The sequence below is a fragment of the Rhinatrema bivittatum genome, unplaced genomic scaffold (genome assembly GCF_901001135.1).
Source record: "Rhinatrema bivittatum unplaced genomic scaffold, aRhiBiv1.1, whole genome shotgun sequence".
Taxonomy (NCBI): domain Eukaryota; kingdom Metazoa; phylum Chordata; class Amphibia; order Gymnophiona; family Rhinatrematidae; genus Rhinatrema; species Rhinatrema bivittatum.
In genome coordinates, this window is record NW_021820774.1 from 68,931 (window position 1) to 93,302 (window position 24,372).

General features: G+C 44.0%; 1 protein-coding gene across 2 annotated transcripts in view; it reads right to left on the minus strand.

Moving 5' to 3' along the window:
* The window catches only part of AGTR1 (angiotensin II receptor type 1), a 50,004-nt gene extending 36,262 nt beyond the window's left edge, over positions 1–13,742 (minus strand). The window contains exons 1-2 of one of the 2 annotated variants that reach the window (XM_029586385.1): positions 13,413–13,742; positions 3,715–3,883 (exon numbers count right to left, since the gene is read on the minus strand). The gene's annotated coding sequence lies outside the window, so the exon portion shown is untranslated. The remainder of the gene's footprint in view (positions 1–3,714; positions 3,884–13,412) is intronic. The other variant, XM_029586386.1, reaches the window with a different exon arrangement.
* Positions 13,743–24,372: the final 10,630 nt, after the last annotated feature.

Here is a 24,372-nt window from a genome sequence, read left to right on the forward strand (position 1 = left end):
TAAGGCAACACAGAATCAAAGTTAAATCTAAAAATATCATTGGAATGCATTTTTGTTATTCACTGGTGCTCTCTGACCATGCCATCTTTTGGTAGACATGGATATTTTGTTTTGACCTGATGGAGATTGTAATTCCTGAAAGCTAGTTAAGAAATGTATTAAGATAATACAATAAAAAGGTATATTTTTTGGTTGTTTAATCTTTATTTCCACCCAAAAAAAATCAGGTGAATGAAGTAATTGCATGTCCCAATTGTATATACTGTTAGCCACAAAACCAGCATGGTTGACAGATATTACATTTCTCATTTGCACTAAAGTGAAGTGGTTCTGTGGATGATGGGATATGAGAAAAGATTTGCTAAAGCAGGGTAACCTATGCTGTTAACATGGGTTAACGCATATGATAATCACCACAGCCCCATGATTTTTGATGGGGCTTACTCACTAACCCATGTGCATTAACATGTTAAAGTTAGCACAACCTGAGTTAACATGAACTTGGCTTGCCATCAGTGGCGCACCAAGGGTCTCCGGTGCCCGGGGGCCAATGCATTTGTGTGCTTCTCCACCCCCCCCCCCTCAAATCTTTCTTGTACTAATGCTTAAGGCCACAGAAAATCAGTGGCATCTCTAGACAGAAGAATTTGGAGAGGAGGGAGCCAAAATGACATTTCCTCTATCACACCCACCTCCATAGCTTGGCCCCTGCTTTAAACTTGGCTAGAAAAGTCTTAATAAGAAAGTCCAAAGGGCCTTCTGCGTAATTTTAAAAAGTTGGCTAGTTCCACACTTCTAGTAAAACTACTATTAAAATTATTTGATAGCTTCATTCAGCTAATTCTATATGGCTAGGAGAGTGAAGTCTGGAATGTATACAGGAAGGGAAAGAAAGTCAATATAAATCCTGCACCTCTAGTTCTGTGCATCCACAGAAATTCCCCCAACAATGGAACTTGGATGTTTCCCTTATAGCTCATCATCCAAAAAAAAATATTTTCATTCTGGTGTCACTTCACAGTAACAGCAGCACAAATACCTTCCACTGCCAGACATGTTGTGAGCTAACATAAAATCCTGCAAAAAAGACACTCAAAATCTATACTGCAAACCTATCATAATGTAACAGTAGTAACACCAAGGACTCAAACAACAAGAACCTACCTGTGAAAAAGCACAGGTAAATATTACACTGGGTCCCAGAATACCAAACAAATCTGATTACTATAGATCCCTACACAGACACTACGCGCTAGCAGAATCTCTCATCTTGGTCACTCGGACAGAGCAGAGACAGTCCCTCACCAAATACAGAATAAAGGATCACAAATTAAACAAAAACTGAACTGGAAACCCCAAGAAGCCAGACTCTGTGTGTAACAATGGAAAAATAGAACCACCATTCCTCATAAAACAAATAAAATCAAGAAACATAAAGCATCAATTATAATAGTAAAACCATACTAAAAAGAATTTTTAAAACTACTGACAGAATAATTTCTATTAATTAAAATCATCAGGCAGGCACCCATGCATTCACACACAAACACACATACACCCCCCCCTCCCCCAGGCAGACTCCCATTCGTACACACACACACACACACACACACACTGAAGGCAGATCCCTCTCTTTCTTTTGCCAGCAACCTTGGAGCCTCTCTCGTTCCTCTGCTGCCGTTGTCACTACTGCCACTTGGCTACTGGGGAGGCACCGATCACTGCTACTAGCAATGAAGTCCGTTCTGCTGCCTCCTCTATGCAGGCCCTGCGGTATTAAACATTTGTGGGCTTCTAGTTCCTTCATGCTGATCTCATACATTGCAATATCAGCATAGAGAAATGCTACTCTTGCACAAAAATAACATATGCCAATCATTAAAAATTATTTTTTTTTTTTACCTTTGCTATCGATTCTTAATTTGGTCACAGGCTTTTTTTTTTCCAATTCCTTTTACAAGGTCTTTTTTTTCTGTTTCTTTTCTCTCCATCTCTCTTCTTCTCTCAAACCACAGGTTCTTACATGCTTTATCTCTCTCTCACACACACACACAAACTCAGGGTCTATTCTCAAATGCTTTCTCTCTCACATATACACAGACTCTCATATTCACATGCTGCTCACACACCCACAACTGTCACTCTCACATGCTCTCTTATACATACATACTCTCTCTTGCACATGCTGTCTCACTCTCAGACACACAGACACTTTCATTCGCACCTGCTGTCTTGCTCAAGCATAGGCTCTCACTGTCACATGCTATCTCTCTCATACAAAGAGGCTCTCAGGTCCTCACTCCCAAACACAATCTCTCAACTCACTCTCATATACACACACACACACACACACACACACTCTACAGGCCTTCAGCCTCTCTCGCACCTCTGGGTTTCCTCTTCGTAGGTCGCCATCGGGCTCTGGCCCTGATCTTCTCGGGCTGCCCGTGATGGGATCCGCAGCAACCCTGCTGCCAGGCCTCCTTCTCTTCTCAGGCCGCTGCGATGTGGGTTTTGCGGCAACCCATAAACGCTGCTCCTGTACTGCATGCGGCCGATGCTCCTCCTCCTTCCTGCCCGTGCGGCTCCAGCAACGTTTTTCTTCCGAGGTCACACAGGCAGGAAGGAGGAGGAGCACCTGCAAGTTTGGACATGACCTTTTTTTTTCGGGTCGTGGTGGGATGAGCTCCACCACGGCCCTGCTGATGTTCATGCTGTGTTCGTCCGGCAAACAGCACAGCAGTAGTTCCCTGCTCAGCCGCTGGTTGGATGAGGTCCACTGGCGGCTGCAAGGGCCTCCATGTCAGCCATCAGCGCCCCCCCCATGGCCCTATGCCCGGGGGCATTGGTTCCCCCCTGCCCCCCTCGGTATGCCACTGTTTACCATGCTTTAGGAAATAGCATGGTATGAACTGCATCTACAATGAATTTTATGTTTTTGTCTGGTCTTCTTTGCCACTTTTTTTATGCTGCTCCCACTGGGGCCGATGTAATAAGGTGCACTGAAGCTGCCGCAGTTTGTACGTGCCTATACGTGCATTTTCCCATGCAAAGTCCCGTATGGGTATGTAATAAGGGTTTTGTGTGCGGGAAAAAAAGCTCATACAAATACGCACTTACAGTCACATGATTTTTCTGCGCGAGTGCATACCAATGGCATGCAAAGGTGAGTGAAAGCGCCGGTGTGGAAACCGATTTTTTTAAAATGATTTTGCAGGTCAACCAAGTGGCGGACAGAATGGGTAGAGAGAAGGCAGCTTTTCATCTGCATTTCATACGCTCGCCGGCTGTCGGAGTCCAGTCATGAAGGGGTTAGATATTGCTCCATCCACCTTCACATCAACTTCTGGACCACTAATGTGTTCATTTTTTTTGAAAAAGAAAGGCTTTCGCCCCTAGAATCAATCACAAGCGTTCACACGCTGCCAGGTGTCTCCGGGTTTCTGCGTGTTTTACTACATAGTGCCATTAGCACGCTTTACTGCTTGCATTATGGTGTGTATGTTTGCTGTGCATGGATTTTATGTGCATATCTAATTAGCTTGTGAGGCCGTTATTGCATCCTGCGCTGCCACTGTTTTTTTTGCCAACCTGCGCAAAAAAAACATCCGTGCAGAAAAATCAGCGTGGGTCCTTATTACATCGGCCCCATTGTGGAGTTCAGTATTTTTACATTTTCTGTCAGATACTAAGAAAACATTTTCAGCATCCTACCGTGACTAAGATAACCGAATGTGTCTCTCGGGGATCACGTCAGGAACTCTTTTTTTTTGACCATGGCCAGCAGACACTGCCGTAAGAGCAGCTCTTGTCTCAGCCCAGCACTGAGGGATGGCAATCAGCAGGTTGCTTTCCTTGCACTGCAGAGCAGTGTATCACTGACCTAAGGAAGAGAGGATAACCCGTGAAAGCTTGTCACCGATGTATTGTTAGTCCAGTAAAAAGGCCTCATTTACAACTTCTTGGCTGATTCTTAGTTCTACATATTTTAGTGAACTAATAAGGAAACCACAGTTATTTACTGTAGAGCACTACTCAATCCATCAATCTGTGGAATGGCTTTAAAGCAGCAGGACCAGCTAGAGCTTCCAGCTTGCATGTATCCTGGTTCCATTGCTACCACTTTGCAAATTATTCATGTTCTCCTTTCTTTTAGCATATTTTCTCTCTTCTGTTGGTAACATTTTGTTTTTAATTAAAAGAGGCACAGCTTTTACTGTGCCCATGCCATTCTATTAATATTTTAATTTTTCTATGGCACTCTTTTTTTTTTTTATTCTGCTTTTAACACTTTTTTCAGCACTTCAAAGTGGATTACATTGAGGTACTCTTCAATTGTTTGGGCTACATTCACACTTTACAAATGCTATTCAATGCTAAAATCAGGTTCTGATAAGGATTAGTACAAGTAGGACTTTCAGGCCAATACAGAACGGTGCGCTCGGCTGAGCGCACCGTTAGCCGCCGTTTGGACGTGCTATTATTACCCCTTATACAGTAAGGGGACCTCGTTTGCATTCAAAATTGCGCACCCAGGAGAGTGGCCTGGGCGCGCATCGGGAGAACAGGTGCTCGCCTCGGAGTGCCCTTATACAGTAAGGGGTAATAGTGCGAGGAAAACGCGTGTCCAACCCCCTAAAAACTAATAGTGCCCGCAACATGCAAATGCATGTTAATGGACCTATTAGTTATTCCTGTGCCATACAGAAAGTAAAATGTGCAGCCAAGCCGCACATTTTACTCTCAGAAATTAATGCCTGCCCAAAGGCAGGAGTTAATTTCGGCCGGCACCAAAAATAAAAAAAAAAACCAAAATAGTTAAAAAACCCCCAAAAAAATCAGCCCGCGGCTTGCAAGACGGACGCTCAATTTTGCTGGCGTCCATTTTAAGAACCCGTGGCTGTCAGCAGGTTCAACAACCGACGCTGGTAAAATTAAGCGTCGGCTGTCAAACCTGCTGACAGCCACTGCTTCTGCCAATAAGGAGGCGCTAGGGATGTGCTAGTGTCCCTAGAACCTCCTTATTACTGCGGGACCTCGTTTGCATTCAAAATTGTGCACCCAGGAGAGTGGCCTGGGCGCGCATCGGGAGAACAGGCGCTCGCCTCGGAGTGCCGGCTCTCCCACACATTTTACTGTATCGGCCCGTTTGATTCATGTCAACGGGATTGGAAAAGAGGCACCTTGAAAAACTTTTTAAATAATACAATTTCCTTTAGAATAATGCAAAAATAAGAGTAAAATGGCTATGTTTGCAGCTATTTGGATAAGGAGGTTTTGGCTTGAATTTATCCACATTTTTCCTGTTGGATAATGGTTATCCTCTATCGCAGTATAAGTAGGCTAGTAACAGGATGAAATATTTGTATTAATAATAATATTTAGAGAATATTCCTGACATACTACTGATTTATAAATTATCACTTACAATTTACAGATGCAAAAAATTATAAACCCTTCTAACTCAATTGAAGTGTATCTTTTTTTTTAAATTTTAAATGGAAAACTGCTGTATGTGTTAATGGTATTGCCTTATTCAACTTTTATTGGTAAATAAAACCCAGGTCCGTAACTGTAAATGTGGAAAAGTTTTTGAATCAGATCATGTGAAAACAGAATATCGATGTCTGTCAATTCTGCGTGGTGTGAATAATATGAAAAGAAGAAGAAACCATGTTTCAAAAGAACAGCTGTCACAACTTACATTTGCTAAAATCTCCCTACAATGCTGCAAGGAAACTGCTGAGGATTTGACTGCAACAAAATTTGTAAGTTTTCCTTTTTAACTCCAGTCTCAGCTCATCATGTAACACAATTGTCAGTTTAGTTATAATAACTCAGTTGCAGTGCTGATAAAATATAAAAGACCAATATACTGAATAGTACCAATGCCTTTTTCCCGAGGCTCTTACCAACTCTGCTTCATCCGATGAAACATTCTTGGTCATCTAAAGAAGGGACCTACACCCGAGATGACTGCCTAGTTTGCATAATAGGATGCGCCGGCCCTGTCAAAAAGTACGCCTAATGAGATGTAAAACTTTGTATTAACCTTATTGCTGAGTCGTGATTTGTTTTAGGCGTGTTTCAGTAGAGTGAGAGTGTCTATTGTGATGGGTGCATCCTTCTGTCTGTATGTCTGTCCACTTCAGTTTCAGGCACGCATGTGTAGACGTTTACCCTTTCTCAGGTGGCCTCACAAGCCTGTCTATAAGGTAGCACAGTACCAAGGAGGATAGTGGGAGAAGCAGCAGCAGCGGGAGTCCATGGCACTTTTAAACAGTGGGGGAGGGGTTGGGGTAGGCAGAGAGGTGAGTGATGTTTACTTCGGCTGAAGATGGAAATGCGCTTCTGTGCAGTACTTGTAGCATGCACTAATTTTAAAGTTGCTCCTTTACATTTCTCCTGGAAACAGCAACAAATGACCCTTAAATGGAATGGGATCTTACTGATTCATGTAAGTTGTGTTATGTCGTTTGTGACAACACAGCTAGTACAAACTATTCAGGTGCAGCAAATGAGAAGCGATTTGTGCACTTGTCAGAAAATGTGAAAATATGTTAGAAAATGTGTTTCTGTGTAATCATGCATGTACAGTGTAGTCAGTTAAACCAAGTTTATATTGAAGCATATGAAATGCATTTTATACTATTACTTAGATGAGGGCCTCTTCTGGGCTGCCTCCCAACTTCAGACACCTGGGTCCAAGAAAGTGGGGGGGGGGGGGGCAAAAAAGTTCTTTCTTGAATTGGGATGCCTTCCAACTTTCTTATCTTTGTCCTTGGGGGTCTTCAAAATCTGAGCCCCCACCGGCCAGGCTATTCTGTCTATTTAAACCCCTGTTAAGAACTGTATGGGAGCGGGGTGAGAAAAACCTTGACTGATTACCAGAGAGACTTTAGAGGGCTAATTGCTTCATGATATTGGTAAGCCTTTTAATTATAGTTTTTTTCTGCATAAGAGAATCCTAGCTAGTAAAATTAACCTAGCTAGTATTAGCTAATCTTGTACTAGAAAATGTCGTTAATAGATATTTATCTAATTGCTATAGTTGCAGTCACTATTGTTATCATACTTATAATTATAGCTCTGTACTGTTTGATTAAGATAAGATCTGAGAAGTATAATGCTTCATAAGCCAATCACATGCTTTAAAAGATTATAACTGTTATCCGAATAAAGAGACTTATTTTTATACATCCAGACTGGTTCATTTCTCTAAATAACTCTATTGGGGAACTCTCATCTCTAAATAATAAACTCCTTCCATAACGGCTGGAGGGTCTTATGAAAGGTAGGATAGGAGCAGAGCATATCCTGACTTTCACTGACATACTTCATTCACAAACATGATTCTTCCCCGAGGTTTGAAAGAGTTAATGGTTTCTGAAAATTACCCTTCCCATGTAGGCAGATCAAAATTTGTAGTAGATCTGTGCTGCAGACAATAAGTAATTGCACGGACATGGCTATGACTTTCGCAGGACCTGTCTTACTGGCCAGTCAGCACATGCGCAATGTTCCCGGTAGTAGATCTAAGATGAAATTTGAGCACCTTACAGTTATGCTCGATTGCCATACTATATTGGCCGATTGGGTTGACCCGGTGGCAACGCCCACCACTACTGCCTGGTCTGGCAGAATGGTTTCCTTACTACAGATGGAATTTATGGACTTTCTCAGTGGTACGAGAAAACCGGAAAAAATATATTGTGTGTGTTGGCATGCATATTATACTCTGCTCCCTAATGACTTGCAAGCAGGGTTGACTAATACTGGCTATAAACCCATCTGGTTTTAACATGGAGGTTCCGGGTGGGGGGGAGAGGAGGGGGGTGTTATGACTGGAATGTGTCTGGGGTGTGAAAGTGGTGTTGGAGGGGAGTAAATGGAAAACTGGTGGAGGAGAGCGCCTGCTGAGGGATCTCTTGTTGCTTTGTATTAGAAATGTTGAGCTTGTTCTACAAGATGATTGTTACCTTGCTGTATTGCCTCAGATCCCTGAGTATGTAAGTCGTTCTCTTTGCAATAAAAATTATTTTTAAAAAAAAAAGCCTTTAAAAATAGTCTGGCTAAGTGAATCTGCTACATAAAACTTATTCAGCTAACTCACACAGGATAAGAACATGCCATACTGGGTCAGACCAAGGGTCCATCAAGCCCAGCATCCTTAGATTATGTACACTAACATTATGGGTGGAAGAGTCAGGGGCACAAGTGGTGTAATTTATATGGTTGACTGTGGATAACTTTAAGGAAAGTGTTGTCCTTGCTGATGGATAATTTAAAATAAATAAACACAATCAACCATCACCATGCTCAGCGCACCCGCCACTGAAAAGAGGAGGGTGTTGGTCAAGCAGTCGACTCATAGTCAAGTCGTGAGGAAAGCAAAAGCAGGTGGTATAAATCAAAGTGCTAAATAGCATTATGTAGGTCCACAGTAGCAGGGCCGATGGAAGAGGCAGGTGAGATGGGTGACTGCCAGGGGCGTGCCAATGTACTCAGAAGGGGGTGTGGCACCAGTGCTCCATGCTGCCGCTGCAGCTAAAGTGGTGGTAGGGGCATTTCTGAGTATTTGCTCCATCACTGGAGGGGGGACCCTGGCTGGCTGAAAGTGTTATTGGAAATGGGCCACACCCCCTACCATGCCGCCTGACCCTGGCCCCACCTTCCAGACTGCTGACTGGCCTGCATAGTAGTATAGATTAAAAGAAAAGCAAAAATGTATTATTTGCCTAAGAGCTGTTAATCCAGGAGGTGAAAAAAGTTCTAAATCTATAGATATTTATGCAACACTGTGAAAAATATCCAAATACTCTATTTATGACATGAGAATATAGCTCTGTATTGTATTAGTGGCAGCTGACATACAGCATGAGTGACTGATCAAGAATCATGAGACATTCGTGCTGTATACCACAGAATGCCCTCTACCTGCATCCATAGCATTCAAATATTAAGGAAAATATAGAAAACGTGCATGATGGAAAATACAAGGAATGTGTCTTACAGACAAGTCGGGATGTGGGAATCTTTTTAAAAGTGGTTTATCACCTGATTCGATAAAGCCATAATAAATCAAATCAGTTTAACAAAACTCCTAGAAAACAGAATCTGGAGCGGACCTGCAGGAAATCGAAAGCAGATATGAGGGGATCTGCCATGGTTTTTCCCCCAGATCAGTGAATACTATTTTTTTTAGTTTATGAAACATGAAAATATGTTGAAACACACACATGTATATCTACATATTATTTCATAAATGCTTTAGGGAGGGCCCTTTTACAGTGACGTAAATGAACATGTCCTGGCCACTTCTTATAGCTTGGGGGGTGCCTGCGGGCAAGCTGCCCAGGGTCTTGTGGCAGGAGTACCTGAGCCTGGGTGGGTCTTTTGGAGATACCAGCATGGCCCTGGTATGATGACAGACCAGTGGATCTGGCAAGACACCGAGGTCTAGCAACCTTGCCCTGGAGTGCTACCTCTCAGAAGGGACCGTGACCTCGCTTGCTCACAGTGACTCAAGAGGTCCAGACGTGAATCTCTGGTGGGACCCAAGCACCATTTTCCCCCCTCCCTGTCTTTCGTTTTCCAGCTCCATGGATATGACTGCGATTAGGAGGACTCAGGTATTTCGTTTAAGTAGTGCTAGGTTAATAGGGATGCAGTCACAATTTGGTGTCAGAATCCTTATTGGCAAAGTGGATAATAAGTAAATCCTTATTAGAAAAAGGGGAGCACTGACAGGGTAGGAGTGAACAGGGACCGCTTCTGCTCCACGAAGAACATCAAGATGGTATGAGCATTCAGAGAGAAGGGGGAATTGGGAAGAGGCTCCAGGAGCATTATTAAAAACATTTTTTTTTAGCAGCAAACTTTTTAAAATGAACGCTGCAAAACGAGAAAAATGTAGTTCTTTTTCTTTTGTTTGAAAAACAAATTGAAATGAAAAAGGAAACTGTTAAAATTTCCTGCTTCCTTTCAAGCAAATGCTTCCCTACGCCGCTATGACTGCTTAAGATGTGGGGATTAGTTACTAAATGATGCCAGTGTGCTTTAAATGCTTCTGTTCGTGCTGCAGCACAGTATTAACGTGTTAATGCATTTGTGCTAACAGTGAAGCAATACAGATTTCTACACTAAAATTAAAAAGAACTGATTAGAATGCAAAATTATGCTAAGCAACTCATTTACATACAATGCAGATCACATTCATGCAAAAGGTCTTGTATTAAAAATATGCCATAACTTTTAACGTGTACTGTTTCAGAACTCGAATGTGCTATTTACTAAAGGAAGTAAAGCCTTTAGTGATGAGCACGTCAAATGTGCTTTTAGCATATTTTTGTGAATAGGCCCATTAATTACTTGCATCTCTTCTTTTGCTAATCTATAGATAGTAAAGAAGGAAGCTTGCAGTCTATTTAGATATATTTCATATCAAAGCAAAAGCACCAATTAAGATCGCCGTCTTGAGGCCGTGTCTCAGGGATGCCCTGGCTGAACGAATGTGGCTGAAAATTTTTATTTGATACACTGACAAAAGCAAGCCACAAAGATACTAGGACCCAAAAAAATACACACACAAGGATCTTTTTTCCAGATCAGGTTCCTCCATGGACATACATCTTATGAAATGTGCCTACTCTGTGACATTCTGCCAGGGCATGTATTAGGCCAATTTGCTTTTTTGTGTCATGCTTATTTCTAAGGCATGGTTGTGTGAGAAAATGATTTTGCTCAGCCTGTTACTTAATACAGCTGTGCTTGATGAGACTTTTAGCTGTGTTTTGTGTTAGCACCAGAGAGATTGTCCTGTAAATTCCATGATGAGGCTGACTTGGTTTATGTGGACTGAGAAGTCAATTCACTCTCTCCTAACCACTGTTTTATTTGAAAAATACCTGTGAAAAAAATGTTTTGTTATGCTTTCATTTTTATACTGTGTATTTTGCTACAGTACATTTTCTCTGTGCCTATGTCCCTCTGTACTGCTTTTCTGTGTATCTGCTAAATACTTTCATGAAAAACAGTTTTCGAAAACAACTATTTTGATTGATTGAGCAACAGTTGCTTTTAACTTGACTGGCTAATAAGATCATTTGTAAATGTTTACTAGAAGAGTCATATTTCTATAGTGTGAAATGAGGCCTGATGTGACATCAGATGTTGAAGGGCATCAGATATGATGCCTTACATAATTACATATTTATCATTTGTTGAATTTCAGATTCTCTCACAGTTTAACACATCTCTCAAAATCTGAATCACTACTACAAATTCTTCTGCAGGATTAGATAGGTATCAAAACCTTTGCATACCAGATCAAATATGGAAACATTTTTTTTTTATACCAGATCCTCCATAATCCATACAATTCTCTGCAAGGGACAGTAAGAAGGCTAAGTTACACAAGCAAAAATATTTATTAACAGAGATAAAGAACAATCCTTTTGGTAATTCATAAAATTGTTTTGTTTTTGCTTCTTGTCTGTGAACTGAATTCATTAAAACGTCTCTCGATAAACACATAATGGAAACAAAAGGCCCCTGAAGGAATGGAGGACCTTACTGAAAACAGCATTTTTGAAGCTATGAAATACTATTGAAAAAAGCAAATTGTATAGCTCCAAGTAACCAAAGACGTTTGTTTTCTCCAAGGAAAAGGTACTATTTTTTTTCAGTTGTAGTACAAACTCTAGTACTGACCTGAAAGAAAGAACCATAGCAGGGACGCTCCAATCAAACTCCCTTCCCTACTGCACTAGCTTCCTTTACACCCTGTATTCACTATTCATTTAGCTAAACGAACAGGACAAATTCTCACCCTATCATACACATTTAGGGGTAGATTTTCAAAAGTTACGCGCGCGCTTCCATGTGCGCGCTACCCGGCGCGTGACCATGGATGCGCGATTTTATAACGTGGGCGGACTGGAAGGGAACTTCCCAACCCCTAGCCTAACTTCCCTTCCCCTATCCTACCCTCTCCCTATCCCTATCCTAGCTCCCCCCATTTCCTTAATTCAAGTTTTGCTCCTGCCTTGGAGCAGGAGCGAGTTGCCGGTGCGCAATCTCCCAGCACAGCAGCAAATGGCCACTGTGCTGGGCACCTCTAGACCCGCTCCACACCCAGATAACCCAGCCCCACCCCTTTTTCTAGCCCCGGGACTTACAAGCATCCCGGGGGTTTACGCGCGTGGCCGGGCCCTATGAAAATTAGCGCACGTAAGGCCCGGTCACGCGCGTAAACCCCAGATTTTTATGCACGCAAGTTCTGAAAATCTACCCCTTACTGAACAATTGTCCTGTGAGTAGGTTTAAAGAGTATAAAATAACTGCCTTTTGTTTTCTATCAAAGAAGATGAATACGATACCTTCTTAATGGACTACTTTAACACATTTGGGACTAACTTTCCAGAGCTATATTTCTTCAGGGTCAGCGCTGCAATGGTGAAGGAAGAAGAGCTTTTGGAAAGCAGTCACAAATGTATTTTGTCCAAAGAAATGTCTAATCTCCCACAACTTGCTTGTTGAATTTTATTTCTATTTATATATATGTAAGTGGACTAAAATGGCAATTACACTATTTGCCATGTTAGTCCACTCATCATGTTTCTAGCAAAAATGCACTAATCAAGAAAGGCAAAACCTTTTTTTTTTTCTAAAAAGTATTACTATTTTTGTTCACTTTTATCCTATGATTATGGATTCTTTATAAATTATGATACCTTTTGTTTTACTAACATAAAGGTAATCTAAAGTCGTGCTAGTAAATGAGCTTTAAAGACCACTTGAATGCTTTCAAAGAATCCAGATATTTTTCATGACTGTTATGGCTGCTAGAATATTATCCTATTTCCAAAATTCATATCACAGATAGAGCTGCATGCCTTATAGGCATCCAACTATTTGTAGCCTTTGACATTTTTTCACACTTAGAAACATGCATATTCATTGGGCTAAACATGTTTGTGGCTAGCTTTTCGAGAGCTATGCTTTCCTCATCAGGACAGCGCTGACTCAGTGAAGGGACTAAACTCTCCAAAAAAAAAAAAAAATCACACATGTATTATTTATTTTAAAGTGTTTCTATACCGCTTTTACAAACAAAGTTTAGTCAAAACGGTTTACATAAATGCAGAAAACATAAAAGTAAAAAATAAATTAAAAACGTACACAAATCCAATTAAAAAAAAAAGTCTCACCTACAACTTGTCCAGCCTTTATGTCCGAGTGGACTAACATGGCAACCATGCTGCTTTTTGCAAAATCTTTTCAGAAAGAATTTAGCATACATTACTGCTTAGGACAATAATAGTTACATTTTTGAAGACTTGGGCTTATACATCACATAGTTTAAAAAGCAAAGCACAATGAGCATATGACCATGATTAGAATCAACTTACCTGAGGAAGAATGAGACAAAATTAATATGGTAACAATCATGGAAGAAGTATTACGATAGTGATGAAAATCACATATTTTCTTGGTGATCAATAACTGAAGTGACAGACAAGTCCAAACAAAGAAAAAAAAACCAAAACCTTAAACTTCCTAAACTCACTGAGTGAAGCTGGGTTGACCGCAGCACCACAGCGTTAGTTCTACAATCTCAGCTGTGCCACTCTGGTCTGTGTGCACAGCTGCAGCCTCTGCCTGAGCCTCTCAGTCTGCGATTAATAAAGCACTGGGCTTGCACTCACAGAACGGCTCTGTGCATAATCTCTGAAGGCAGGCTCGCTCTCTCTCTCTCTCTGTCCTGCCCTCTGTCTGTTCCAGTCCCTTTTTTTTTTTTTTTTACCTGTCATATGTTTATATATGGTTTAAGGACAGCCTGCCACTTTTGTATCATGGGATGCTGCTTCCTGGCTTGTTTCCCAGAAGCCATGCTCAGCTGGGATCCTAATCGGACCCCCTCCTTTTCAGGGGGAAGTTGGTGACCTAGCCACCCCTCACTCCCTTCCCCTCCCCTCCTCAAACTGGTGATTGGCGCCCAGGGCCTCTTCATTAATCAAGGGCATCATCTGCTGTAATCTGGTTTTCTTAGCACAGTCAGGAAATTGGTCCTGAAATTTGCACCCATTTTATATTATGGGGCTGGGTGCATTATGTGTCTCTTCATTTTGTCTTCTGTGCAAATCAAGTGCTTCTTTTCACTTCCCGTTTAAGCCACAGCAGGAAAGTGAAAGCTACTAATGGTTTGTAATTGCTTTTCTAAGCCTTTTCAGAAATAAACAGTGTACCACCGCCTGGCTGTAATACTTCTTATTGTCAGAAACCTATCAGACGTGCGTAATTCTAACTTACACTTCTACAGGAAAGTGAGAGGACAATATCATTAATTTATGCTGAAATAAAACCCCATGAAACATCCAAATTGTGAATTAACAGGGAAAAATCCCCTTTTTAACTTTTCTGTTTCCATTAAGTTAATGAAGCATGACGTTATCCTTGACAGGTAAAGAGTATTCATTAGTATGTAAGGAGCTAACATTTTACAATGAATGTGAATTAAGACTATAATTCATAGATTGTGATGAAGGTGATGCATTATATGCAATAGCCCTGAGGTAGCCACATCATTGCCTCAGTTGCAGTTAGATATCCCAAGTTAAGAGTTTGGGAAGTTGTCTCAGAAGAATCAGCTGGCAAGAGGACTACTCCTTTTAAAAAGTGCATCACCATCTGCCTGCTTGAAGACATGATAGACCTTCCTGGAAAAACTTAGCAGAACTGGAAGAACAGCACCAGCTACAGCACCGTCCTAGTTATTTTGGATGTCAGTACACTAAACACAAACATATGTGCATGCATAAGAAGTGCCATGCTCGGTCAGACCAAGGTCCATTGAGCCCAGCATTCTGTCTCTGACAGTAATCAGTACGGGTCACAAGTACCTGGCATTTCCCCAAAATAAATCTATTTCTTGTTACTAATTTCCAAGGATAGCAATGATTTTCCCTAGTCTACCAGACTAATAACATCTTTATAAGTGTGATATTACTGCCTAACAGAAATTCCTACTTAAAAAGACACATATAGAAGATATTTCTGATATCACAGAAATCAAGCTTCTGAAACTCATTCTGTCATCTAGCAATTTTTCATTTGGTGACAGACGCTTATTATTATAGGTTATAGAGATTGTATTAAGTACATGAATGGCACCATAATTTGCCAATATGTCAGATGTAGCCTGGTATCTTTCAGAGACCTGAGCAAGGCTAGAAGGTTCTTTTCTAAAGGAAGAAAACACCTTACTAATGGGAACATCACAGCTGAAATCTCTGCTGTGTAAAAACCCAGTCCTCACACAGTCAAGATTCCTAAGGTGGTTACATCTAAATTAAAGTAAAAAACCACTAACTTCAACCAAAATTCAGTCTATACTTTCCATCCAAAAGCGACAGGTAGGACATCTTCAATACAAGTCACTTCTTCTAGATGGTTAAGAGTGAACACATTTGGAGTTGTTCCTATCTCAGCCCTGGAGGGCAATGCAGACTCAGAGAAAATGTACAGGTCCAAGGCCAGGGCAGGCGGCTAGCAGAGAAGTCAAGGTCCAGGTCAAAGTTGAGGCTGGTGGAGAACAAGCAGCAATCAAACAAGGTCAAGATTCATTCCAAGTCAGCACTGAAGAGGCTGACAAGATGTGGGAATGGATAGGGCAGGAAGGCTAGGACGAGACAGGAACTGGAGGTAAAAGCAGGAATTGGAAACAAGGGCTGGAACTCGGCATCACGCACAGCAGGAGACCTGTTACCAAGGTGCTGGCCGGTAGCAGATGGAATCCTTATATACTAAGACAGGATGTGATATCATCAGCCAATAGGGATGTGCAGAGCAAAATTTTATGTTCATATTTCTTATGTCCGAAAGGGGGTCCCACTTGCGGCCAATATGGACATAAAAAAAATCTAATGAGTTGGGTATATGTACATATGTCGCCCATTAAAGTCAATGGGGGAAGGATTTCCAGCCTATTTTTGGCTGCAGAATTGTGGTTTTCTTATCAATTGGCCCAGGAGAGAGTTCCCTTTCCTTTGTGCAGGGAAGTACTCCCTGGAAAGGGTCCACCCCTAGAGTTGTGTGTACCCGGTGTTTACATTGGCGTCCAGTGAATATCGTTGGCATCTAGTGAATTCCGTTGGCGTCTAGTGAATTCAGACGGTACTTACGCACTTCAGCAGATGACAAAGGAATTGGAGGATCTCTCAGAAATAAGAATACGTGTGGGAACACAAGGTCTGGATGAACAGGCAGGCACAGCAATGGAGTTAAAACAGCAGTAGGAACACAAGGCCTGGATGAACAGGCACTTCCTTCGAGGACAGAGGTCAATCCCAGCTAGGGACACAAGGCCTGCATGAACAGGCACAGGAACTAGGTTAAAACACTGGTAGCTCGCCAGCATCTTTCTGATGCATGCTAGAATATTGGCAGCGGTGTGGGCATGGTCCGTCAGGTGGGTGTGCAGTAAAGCCCACCTCCACCCTCATGCTTGTTCAGGGAAGGACTCCCTGGAACGGGTCCACCCCTAGAGTTGTGTGTACCCGGTGTTTACATTGGCGTCCAGTGAATATCGTTGGCGTCTAGTGAATTCCGTTGGCGTCTAGTGAATTCAGACTGTACTTACGCACTTCAGCTGATGACAAACGAATTGGAGCCTAGGATCTCTCACAAATAAGAATACGTGTGGGAACACAAGGCCTGGATGAACAGGTACATCATTCGAGGACAGAGGTCAATTCCAGCTAGGGACACAAGGCCTGCATGAACAGGCACAGCAACCAGGTTAAAACACTTGTGGGAACACAAGGCCTGGATGAACAGGCACAGCCACTGAGTTAAAACACCTGTGGGAACACAAGGCCTGGATGAACAGGCACCGCCACTGAGTTAAAACACCTGTGGGAACACAAGGCCCGGAAGAATGGGCACAGCAACTGAGTTAAAACACCTGTGGGAACACAAGGCCTGGATGAACACGGATACTCGGATAGTAATTATGTGTTTTTTTAATGTATTTATATTCTTATTTGAAAACGTTTCTAGCACGTCATACTTGATTACACTCAGGTACTGTAGGTATTTCCCTATCCCCAGAGGAACACAAGGCCTGGATGAACAGGCACCGCCACTGAGTTAAAACACCTGTGGGAACACAAGGCCTGGATGAACAGGCAGGCACAGCAATGGAGTTAAAACACCAGTAGGAACATGGATGAACACTGATACTCGGATAGTACAATTTTTTTTTTATGGATTTATATTCTTTTTTTAAAAAGTTTATAGCACTTCATTTATTTTTATATTTATTTGTCATTTTTATATACTGACATTCTTGTATTCAATGCAAATCATACTTGCTTACACTCAGTTACTGTATGTATTTCCCTATCCCCAGAGGAACACAAGGCCTGCAGGAACGGGCACAGCAACGGAGTTAAAACACTTGTGGGAACACAAGGCCGGGATGAAGAGGCGCAGCAGTCGAGCACAGAGGTCGATCCCAGCTAGGGACACAAGGCCTGGATGAAGAGGCACATCATTCGAGGACAGAGTTCAATCACAGCTAGGGACACAAGCCGCGGAGGAAAAGACACTAACCAGGATCCTCCAAGCCCTCATTTTCTCCAAATTAGACTACTGCAACTCTACATTTCTTGGACTCCCTTCCTCATACACAAAACCACTCCAAATGGTTCAAAACGCAGCAGCCCGTCTACTAACAAACACTAGGAAAAGAGACCACATTTCCCCAGTCCTAAAAGACCTCCACTGGTTACCAATTCAGTTCAGAGTCATTTACAAATCCATCACCTTGATATACAAAATCTTTCACCAACACACCATAATCGACCTACAAATTCCTCTCCGTTTATACAAATGCACAAGACCGACCAGGGAAGCCTACAGAGGATGCCTCCTTGTTCCACCCTCCAAAACCACTTATCACAGCACCTTTAGAGATTGAGCCCTTTCCACAGCAGGTCCACCGTTATGGAACTCCATCCCCCCAGATCTCAGAAATGAACCTTGCCTCCTAACCTTTCGGAAAAGACTCAAGACATGGCTTTTCAGGCAAGCCTTCCCGAACTGCACCTAACACACACCATCAATAAATTCTCAGCTCAGAAGCTGTATATATTGGACGCCATATTTGTAATGTACTCTTGTATATTTTTATATTCTACACATGTATATAATTAACCTCCTCTATCCCTCTTTATTTCTTACACTCCCAGTTCATAGCCCCAGTTAATTGTAACTGCATCTCTTCACCACGTGTATTTATGTTATAGGTTGTTTTCTTTGCACCCCTGTTTTCTGTAAAGCGACATCATGTGAACGATTTCATGAATGCCGGTATAAAAAAACCTTAAATAAATAAAATAAATAAGTAAGTACCGCAAGGGAAAGTTGAAAACAACTTTGAAGAGGGAGTTCAAGAGGGCGTGAAATTGTAAAGAGGTAAATGGGTGGGGTCCGTGCAGTCCGCCCGCAGGATTCAACCCGGCGGGTTCGGTCGGACCGGGGTTTCGGCGGATCCCCCACCCCCACCCCTTTCGCGGGGGGTGGGGGAGGGGCGGGGAACGCCTCCCGGACGGCCCCGGCCCTCGCAGGGCGCATTTCCTCCGCGGCGGTGCGCCGCGACCGGCAACGGGTCGGCTGGGAAGGCCCAGGGGGGGCAGGTGGCCCGCTGCTCCGGCGGCGCGTGTTATAGCCCCCCCTCCTGGCGTTTCCTCCTTCCCCTTTGGCAACTGTTAACTTGTCTTAACCTCATTCACTACATCTATGCAGACGATGTTCAGATTCTTATTCCCATAACAGAATCTATTAACAAACTTGGCTATTCTTACAAGCCTTCCCTGATCCTTCAAACTTTCACTAGATAAGTACAGCTACTCAGCTTTGAATATGGAACTTCGCCCCTCCAATATTCTCCTCATTTAGCTACCCTACTTATGCACTTCAGAAAATGACAAAGGAATTGGAAGATCTCTCAGAAATAATAATACGTGTGGGAACACAAGGTCTGGATGAACAGGCAGGCACAGCAATGGACTTAAAACACCAGTAGGAACACTAGGCCTGGATGAAGAGGCACATCATTCTAGGACAGAGGTCAATCCCACCTATGGACACAAGCCGCGGAGGAAAAGAAACTAACCAGGATTCCCTCCGTAACGGCGAGTGAAGAGGGAAGAGCCCAGCGCCGAATCCCCGCTCGTCCGGCGGGCGCGGGAAATGTGGCGTACGGAAGATCGCCTCTCTGGCGCCGCTCAGGGGCCCAAGTCCTTCTCATCAAGCCTCAGCCCGCGGACGGTTGTTAGGCCGGTAGCGGCCCCCGGTGCTCCGGGACCGGGTTTTCTCGTAGTCTGTTTGTTTGGGAATGCAGGCCAAAGTGGGTGGTAAACTCCATCTAAGGGTAAATACCGGCTCCGGCGCGTGTTATTGCCCCCCCCCCCCCCCGGCAGCAGCTTCGCCGTTTCCCCCGGACAAGGGTCCACCTCCAAGTTCAACAATTTCTTACTCTTTACTTTGTCTGTCGAGGCTTGACGTCTCTAAAAGGGTTTTGACCTGGAATGCTGTCCATGTCCATCCAATATCGCATACAATATAAAGTGGCATGTTTAATTCAAAATGTTGTACACGGGGAGATCTCAGAAATGAACCTCGCCTCCTAACCTTTCTGGAAAGACTCAAGACATGGCTTTTCAGGCAAGCCTTCCCGAACTCCACCTAACACGCACCATCAATAAATTCTCTGCTCAGAAGCTGTATATATTGTATATACAGGTGGCCCGCCGCTCCGGCGGCGCGTGTTATAGCCCCCCCTGGCAGCAGCTTCGCCGTTTTCCCCCGCCGTTTCCTCCTTCCCCTTTGCCAACTGTTAACTAGTCTTAACCTCATTCACTACATCTATGCAGACGATGTTCAGATTCTTATTCCCATAACAGAATCTATTAACAAAGCCATCGCACTTTGGAACAACAGCTTACAAGCCATCACTAATCTCCTCAACAGTCAAAGCATGAGATCTTATTAAGAAACTGACATTATCCTCAACAAATTCTTACTCCTAGCAAAACCTCTACCAAGTAAGTACACAGGGGTCTGTATTTTCATACCCCAGTGCTTGCTGTTTGAATACCGCTCTTGCCGTACCGACCCGCAGGGACCACCTAGGGACACAAGCTGTGGAGGAAAAGAAACTAACCAGGATTCCCTCAGTAACGGCGAGTGAAGAGGGAAGAGCCCAGCGCCGAATCCCCGCCTGTCCGGCGGGCGCGGGAAATGTGGCATACGGAAGACCGCCTCCCCAGCGCCGCTCGGGGGCCCAAGTCCTTCTGATGGAGGATCAGCCCGCGGACGGTGTTAGGCCGGTAGTGGCCCCCGGCGCGCCGGGACCGGGTCTTCTCTGAGTCGGGTTCTTTGGGAAATCAGCCCAAAGCGGGTGGTAAACTCCGTGTAAGGCTGAATACTGGCACGAGACCGATGAAACAGCTAGTAGCAATCGGAATCTCTGGATTGGCGCTCGCCTGGTTCAAATTGTTGCTAACCAACAGAGGTTATAAGGTAAAAATCCAGAACAAAGAATCACCACGCCACGACTCGGCCATCGGAGTCCCACAAGGTTCCTCTTTATCCCCTAAACTCTTTAATATTTACCTCCTACCACTCTGCCGACTCCTTACCAACCTCAATTTAATACACTTTCTCTATGCTGACGACATCCAGATCCTGATCCCCATCAAAGAATCATACACAAAAACCCTCGAATACTGGGATTCCTGTCACCTAGAAATCAAAAGCCTCCTCAAAAACCTAAATCTGGTACTAAACTCCTCTAAAACTGAAGTATTACTCATAACTCCTGACAACAATCTCACAGCTTGTCTCCCAACCAACCTACAAACTACTCATGTGAGGGATCTAGGTGTGCTAATCGACAATTAACTAAACTTGAAATCCCATATCAATAAAACCACCAAAGACTGCTTCTATAAACTGCAAGTTTAAAAAAGGATAAGACCACTCTTCCACGCCAAAGACTTCAGAACCATCCTCCAAGCCCTCATTTTCTACTACTGCAACTCTACATTACTTGGACTCCCTTCCTCATACACAAAACCACTCCAAATGGTTGAAAACGCAGCAGCCCATCTACTAACAAACACTAGGAAAGGAGGCCACATTTCCCCAGTCCTAAAAGACCTCCACTGGTTACCAATTCAGTTCAGAGTCATTTACAAATCCATCACCTTGATATAAGAAATCATTCACCAACACACCATAATCGACCTACAAATTCCTCTTCGTTTATTCAAATGCACAAGACCCACCAGGGAAGCCTACAGAGGATGCAATGCCGGTATAAATAAATAAAATCAATAAGTACGTAAGGGAAAGTGGAAAAAAACTTTCAAGAGCGAGTTCAAAAGGGCGGGAAACCGTTAAGAGGTAAACGGGTGGGGTGCGTACAGTCCGCCTGGAGGATTGAACCCGGCGGGTTCGGTGGGACCGGGGTTTCGGCAGATCCCCCACCCCTTTCGCGGGGGGGGCGGGGAACGCCTCCCGGACGGCCCCGGCCCCGTCCAGAAATAAAAAAAATAAAGTAAAGCAATAAAATCAATAAGTACGTAAGGGAAAGTTGAAAACAACTTTCAAGAGCGAGTTCAAAAGGGCGGGAAACCGTTAAGAGTTAAACGGGTGGGGTGCGTGCAGTCCGCCTGGAGGATTCAACCCGGCGGGTTCGGTGGGACCGGGGGTTTCGGCGGATCCCCCACCCCTTTCGCGGGGGGGCGGGGAACGCCTCCCGGACGGCCCCGGCCCCGTCCAGGAATAAAAAAAATAAAGTAAAGCAATAAAATCAATAAGTACGTAAGGGAAAGTTGAAAACAACTTTCAAGAGCGAGTTCAAAAGGGCGGGAAACCGTTAAGAGTTAAACGGGGGGGGGTGCGTGCAGTCCGCCTGGAGGATTCAACCCGGCGGGTTCGGTGGGACCGGGGTTTCGGCGGATCCCCCACCCCTTTCGCGGGGGGGCGGGGAACGCCTCCCGGACGGCCCCGGCCCCGTCCAGGAATAAAAAAATAAAGTAAAGCAATAAAATCAATAAGTACGTAAGGGAAAGTTGAAAACAACTTTCAAGAGCGAGTTCAAAAGGGCGGGAAACCGTTAAGAGTTAAACGGGTGGGGTGCGTGCAGTCCGCCTGGAGGATTCAACCCGGCGGGTTCGGTGGGACCGGGGTTTCGGCGGATCCCCCACCCCTTTCGCGGGGGGGCGGGGAACGCCTCCCGGACGGCCCCGGCCCCGTCCAGGAATAAAAAAAATAAAGGAAATCAATAAAATCAATAAGTACGTAAGGGAAAGTTGAAAACAACTTTCAAGACCGAGTTCAAAAGGGCGGGAAACCGTTAAGAGTTAAACGGGTGGGGTGCGTGCAGTCCGCGGCCCCGGCCCCGTCCAGGAATAAAAAAATAAAGTAAATCAATAAAATCAATAAGTACGTAAGGGAAAGTTGAAAACAACTTTCAAGACCGAGTTCAAAAGGGCGGGAAACCGTTAAGAGTTAAACGGGTGGGGTGCGTGCAGTCCGCGGCCCCGGCCCCGTCCAGGAATAAAAAAAATAAAGGAAATCAATAAAATCAATAAGTACGTAAGGGAAAGTTGAAAACAACTTTCAAGACCGAGTTCAAAAGGGCGGGAAACCGTTAAGAGTTAAACGGGTGGGGTGCGTGCAGTCCGCCTGGAGGATTGAACCCGGCGGGTTCGGTGGGACCGGGGTTTCGGCGGATTCCCCACCCCTTTCGCGGGGGGGCGGGGAACGCCTCCCAGACGGCCCCGGCCCCGTCCAGGAATAAAAAAAATAAAGGAAATCAATAAAATCAATAAGTACGTAAGGGAAAGTTGAAAACAACTTTCAAGACCGAGTTCAAAAGGGCGGGAAACCGTTAAGAGTTAAACGGGTGGGGTGCGTGCAGTCCCCGGCCCCGTCCAGGAATAAAAAAATAAAGTAAATCAATAAAATCAATAAGTATGTAAGGGAAAGTTGAAAACAACTTTCAAGACCGAGTTCAAAAGGGCGGGAAACCGTTAAGAGTTAAACGGGTGGGGTGCGTGCAGTCCGCGGCCCCGGCCCCGTCCAGGAATAAAAAAAATAAAGGAAATCAATAAAATCAATAAGTACGTAAGGGAAAGTTGAAAACAACTTTCAAGACCGAGTTCAAAAGGGCGGGAAACCGTTAAGAGTTAAACGGGTGGGGTGCGTGCAGTCCGCCTGGAGGATTGAACCCGTCGGGTTCGGTGGGACCGTGGTTTCGGCGGATCCCCACCCCTTTCGCGGGGGGCGGGGAACGCCTCCCGGATGGCCGCAGGGCGCATTTCCTCCGCGGCGGAGCGCCGCAACCGGCTCCGTGTCAGCTGGGAAGGCCCAGGGGGGGCAGGTGGCCCGCTGCTCCGGCGGCGCGTGTTATAGCCCCCCCTGGCAGCAGCTTTGCCGTTTCCCCCGCCGTTTCCTCCTTCCCCTTTGCCAACTGTTAAGTAGTCTTAACCTCATTCACTACATCTATGCAGACGATGTTCAGATTCTTATTCCCATAACAGAATCTATTAACAAAGCCATCGCACTTTGGAACAACAGCTTACAAGCCACCACTAATCTCCTCAACAGTGTAAACCTGGTCCTCAATGCCTCTAAAACTAAACTCCTCTTCATTTCCTACAAGCAAGAAAACCTCCCATCTCAGATCCATCACAAACACCTTCTCACCCACAACCATGTGAGAGGACCTGGGAGTAATTATAGACAACCGTCTTCACCTAAAGAATATGATCCAAACCACAACTATAAGATATAATATTATATCTTAATGGGCCTCGACAAAGGAACTCTTTCCTATTGATCTTGTTAGACCTTTCCGCAGCGTTCGACACGGTCAACCACGCCATCCTCCTAAACCAGCTTTCGTCCATAGGAATCAGCGGCACCGTCCTATCCTGGTTCAAAACGTTTCTCAATTACAGAGGTTACAAAGTTAAACTCCAAAACAAGGAATCCTCAAGATTTGACTCTGTCATAGGAGTCCCTCAAGGTTCTTCATTGTCTCCGACCCTATTTAATATCTATCTTCTTCCTCTCTGCCAACTTCTACCGACCTCAATCTAAAGTACTTCCTTTACGCAGATGATATTGAAATCATCATCCCTATCAAAGACACATACTGTAAAACTCTTGAGTACTGGGAAACATGCCCACCAGAAAATCAAACAAGTAGTAAACAACCTACACCTCATCTTAAACTCATCCAAGACAGAAATCCTACTCATCTCTCCTGAAAACAATATCTCCAACACTACT